This window comes from Chrysochloris asiatica, unplaced genomic scaffold (assembly GCF_000296735.1).
Source record: "Chrysochloris asiatica unplaced genomic scaffold, ChrAsi1.0 scaffold00049, whole genome shotgun sequence".
Classification (NCBI taxonomy): domain Eukaryota; kingdom Metazoa; phylum Chordata; class Mammalia; order Afrosoricida; family Chrysochloridae; genus Chrysochloris; species Chrysochloris asiatica.
The window spans coordinates 11510945-11515920 of NW_006408567.1; positions in this window are offsets into that span (position 1 = coordinate 11510945).

Here is a 4976-nt window from a genome sequence, read left to right on the forward strand (position 1 = left end):
TGTGTGTGTGTGTGTGTGTGTGTCCTGGTGTGGTGCTGTAGGATAAGCACTTGACCATAAGGACAATTTGAACCACAAGGTCAGTGGTTCAAACTCACCAGCTGCTCCTCAGAAACTCTATATAGGGTGCTATGAGTAGAACCTACTCGATGGCACTTAACAACAACATACATGTTGAGGACACCTAGTGTGGCACTGCAGGATCAGCACTAGACTGAACCACAGCAGTTCAAACCTACCAGCAGCTCCTCAGAAACCCTATACAGGGTTGCTATCTTAAGTGCCATTGAGTAAGTTCCGACTGATTTTAACCTTATGCACAACAGAATGAAACACTGCCTGGTCCTGCACAATCCTCACAATTGTTGTTATGCTTGAGCCCATTACTGCTACCTCTGTGCCAATCCATCTAATTGGGGGGAGGGTCTTCCTCTTTTTTGTTGACCCTCCACTTTACCAAGTATGATGTCCTTCTTCAGTGATAATATGTCCAAAGCATGAGTGATGAAGTCTGGTAATCTTGGCTTCTAAGGAACATTCTAATTGTACTTCTTTCAAGACAGATTTGTTTGTTCTTTCTGTCAGTCCATGGCATTTCTTATCTAACACTATAACTCAAATGCATCAATGTATATAGGTGTGACACTGTAGGATGAGCACTGGACCACAAGGTTGGTTTGAACCAAAAGGTCAGTGGTTCAAACTCACCAACCGCTCCTTGGAAACCCTATACAGGATCACTATGAGTCGGAACTGACTTGAGGATACTCAACAACAAAAATACATACACATATACATGTTGTTAAGTACTATTGAGTCGGTTCTAACTAAAAGCAACCCTGTGTAGGGTTTCAGAGGAACAGTTGTGCTTGAACTGCAAACCTTGAGGTTAGCACTGCTTATCCTATAAGCACCACACCAGGACTCCTTTGTACAATTATTTAGCTGTAGAAAAAACAACAGTAAAAAGCTAGGGTGAAGAAGGCCCTCATGAGCCGGATGTTCCCAGACCTGCTCACAGATTCTGAACTGCCTAGTGTAGTGAGGGCTGCTGTCTTCTTTGATTCCACAGAGACATGCCCTGTGTAGGAATTTGCTGATCAAACTTCAAGACAGAGCACCGGTTCTGTTCTTTTTACCAGTAAAGAAACACACAGACAGGAATGCTTGCTCATACATAGTTCCTGATAAGCCAAGTTGCAGCAGTATTTGGGCGATGTAATTTCATACAACGAAAGTGAAGGAGCACAGCCGCGCTCATTGGTCACAGCTGATTCCACGGAGCCGAGGGGCCCCAACCTCATCAGTGAGGTGATTTGGGAGTAAAGGAGACTTTTTCTACTCCGAATTTAAAAGTAGCTACAACTCCTGTAGTGAATAAATTAGTGACCTTGACCTTGTGACCTGAAAGTTGTAAGGAATGCTGATGCTTTGTATTTTTTAATTGAGTGCCTTCTGGGGCCTAGACAGGCTGGACGGAGACTGGCTGGTAACATACTTCTGTGGGCTCTTGACTCTGGAGATATGGCTCTAAGTTTGGCTCAAAGCACAGTATGAATTTCGAGGCTTTATTTTAATAATTTTTACTTTATTGTGGTAAAATATTTATAGCAAATATTTGCCATTAAAAAACAACACAACCTAGCTTTATTGAGATAGAATTCATATACCATACAATTTACTGATTTAAAGTATACAATCCAATGGTGTTTAGAATATTAACAGATATATGCAACTATCATTATAGTCAGTGTTTAGAAATTTTTCATCACCTCAAAAAGAAACCTCTTTCTTTTTAGCTGTTACCCCTCTAAGCCCTAATCCCTTTCCCTCCTTTACCATTTTTGTTGTTAAGCGATGTCGTGTTGGTTCCAACTCATAGCAACCCTGTTTAGGGTTTTCAAGGAGCAGCTGGTGGGTTTGAACCACCCACCCTGTGGTTCACAGTCCAGTGCTAATCCTATAGCGCCACCACAGAAGTAGTCACTAATCAACTTTCTGTCTCTATGGATTTGTACATTTCTTGTAAATCTATTCTGGACATTTCTTATAAATGGAATCATAAATGTTTGATTATGACACATATACAAAAACCCTTTTGTATCTGGCTTATTTCACTTAACATTAAAAAAACCATTTTCAATTTTAATAGTTTTTCAAATGTGCGAATACAATTCAGTGACATTACATTCACAATGTCCTACAAGCATCACCATTATCCATTTCTAAAAGTTTTCCATCACTCCAAATAGAAACTTAAAGATCCTTAAGCAGTAACTCTCCCTCCCAACCCCCATCCCTGGCAATTCTATAATCTACTTTGTCTCTGTGCATGTAGATAGTTCCTATAAGAAGCATCATCTAATATGTGACTTTTGTGTCTGACTTCTTTCACTTAGCCAAAAGTTCATCCATGTTGCAGCATGTATCAGAATTTCAAATTCTCTGTATGGCTGACTAATATTCCATTGTATATATATTACATACATTTTGTTTTGTCCATTGATTGGTTGATGGACACTTCAATTGTTTGCGCCTCTTGGCTATTGTGAATAGTATGCTTCAAAACACATTGATATATCTATTTTGAGTTTGTAAACAATGAGACAGTTGTTAGTGGGGTAGCCTCTGAATACCAAAGCCAAATCTGCAGAAAAACAGAAATGTTCAGACCATCTATATTGTATGGATTGAACTGAGGACCTCCCCCTTCATTCATTCATTCATTCATGTGGGCATGAATTCATTTGATAAACATCCTGTGTTAGATATGATGAATGATGCTTCAGGGAATACAAAGGCAGCCAAGACTATTCTGCCTTCAAGAGCTATCACCAATTTCCTGTGAATCAATTTTCAAACTGAAAAAGAAAAAAAAGAAAGATTGAAAAAAACCCCAGAACAAAATAGATTTTCTTAGAGCAGTTTAAGGTTTATGGAAAATTATGCAAAAAGTACACAGTGTTCCCGCATACCCTTTTGCCCATTTGCACACAATCTCTCCTATTATTAACATCTTTCATTCCTGTGCTACATTTGTTACAATTAATAAACTAATATGGATACATTTTATTAACTACAGTCCATAGTTCATGTTAGGATCTACTCTTCCTGTTGTACAGTTTTATGGTTTTTCACCAATGCATAATGTCTTTTGTCCATAATTACAATATCATACAAAATAGTTTTCTTAAATTACATTTCCTTTTTTCTACATATTTGAGAAGAAATTGATGTGTGTGGTCTTCTGTAAAATCTAACTAAATTGCACATCATTTTACAAACTTAGTTTTCTTGATTATATCTTTAAATGTACAGGAATTCCTTCTACATCTGAACCCCAGAGAGGCAGTATGCTCTTGCCATATCTTGGCAACTATTTGAAGCAATAAGAGAGAAAGAAATGATAAAAATAAATCATTCCAGTTGGCAGAGCAGCTCTGTATAGCTCTCAGAGTTGTTCATCAGAAATGAAGTTGGTTCCATCTGGCAGCACTGGCTTACATTTGGTCCCTGGTGACAGTGATGAGGGGCCTGTATTCTTTTCAATTGAGATCTGTAGTCCAGGTTTGCTGGTGTTCCTGATGTGTGGAAATTTATCATGTTCCAACTTCAAAGGTTTCTGAGAACATTCTAGAAGAAGTCTTTCATATATGGTGGCCATCAATCCTGGCTATTGATTAAAATCAGTTGTGGAATTTAGAAACCAATTTTCAGCCCCACTTTCAATATATGAATTAGACTCTCCAGGGGACTTCACATGTACACTTTATTTAAAATTAATGATCAAACTTGAAGGTGCAATAACTGGACATGAATAAATAAATCAAGTGATAAAATAAAATCTATGATGAAATATTATGGTGCTATTTAAAATTATAGTGAGCAAGGATTTGTTCACATAAGAAAATATTTGTAATGCATTGCTAAGTTAATAAAACAGGCTCTAAAAATTCAGTGTATCACATGATGCTATTTTTGGTAAATAATCACATATTTATTTGCATCATAGAAAAGATTAGAAGAAACATATCACATAGTTACCTCCTAGTGGTAGGTTTTGTTGGTCTTTCCTTTGATGTTTTCTGTGCTAAGTTTAAATCACATATTACTTTTGTAGTGAAGAACAATTCATTCCCTCAGTAGAAGCTATTAATGGTCTTCCTTTCAGGGACAGCATGGTGAAGAGAAGCCAAGGAATGAAATGCCTATGACTGCTTTATTCATGCATTCATTCATGATTTGGATTTAGTCTTTGAAAATTTTTACTCATTCATTTTATTGAGTGCCCTTTCTTCTATGTTTTTTAGAAATATGTGTCTTACCCACTTGCTATGTGACGAGCTGGACAGTTTTAGACACTTGTGTTATAGAGGCTTAGTTGACTCATGGTCCTATGCCTAGGTTCTTACACTCCAGGGTGCAAATAAGGAAGTGGTGAAGAAGTACTCTGGTAAAGTAGTTAAACAAATGCCTGAGGGGAGTCTGACACTGCGAATCTAGTTCTCTTTTAGAACATGTGAGGAGTGGACTTGTTTGTTGCTGTTAGGTACCATCAAGTCAGTACTGACTTACAGCTACCTACACACAACAGAATGAAACACTGCCTGGTCCTGGGCCACCTTCACAGTGGTTGCTTTGCTTGAGTCCATTGCTGCTGCCACTGTGCTAATCTGTCTCGCTTAGGGGTCTTCTTCCTCTTTTTCTCTCATCCTCCACTTTACCAAGCATGATACCCTTCTCCAGGGACTGGTCCCTCCTAATAATATATCCAAAGTATGAGAGACAAAGTCTAGCCATCCTGATTTCCAAGGAGAACTTTGGCTGCACTTCTTCCAATACAGATCTGTTTGTTCTTTTGGTGGTCCAAGGTACTTTTAGTAGTCTCCAACACCATAGCTCAAATGCATCAATTTTTCTGCAGTCTTCCTTATTCACTGTCCAACTTTCACATGCATATGAGGTTATTGGGCTTA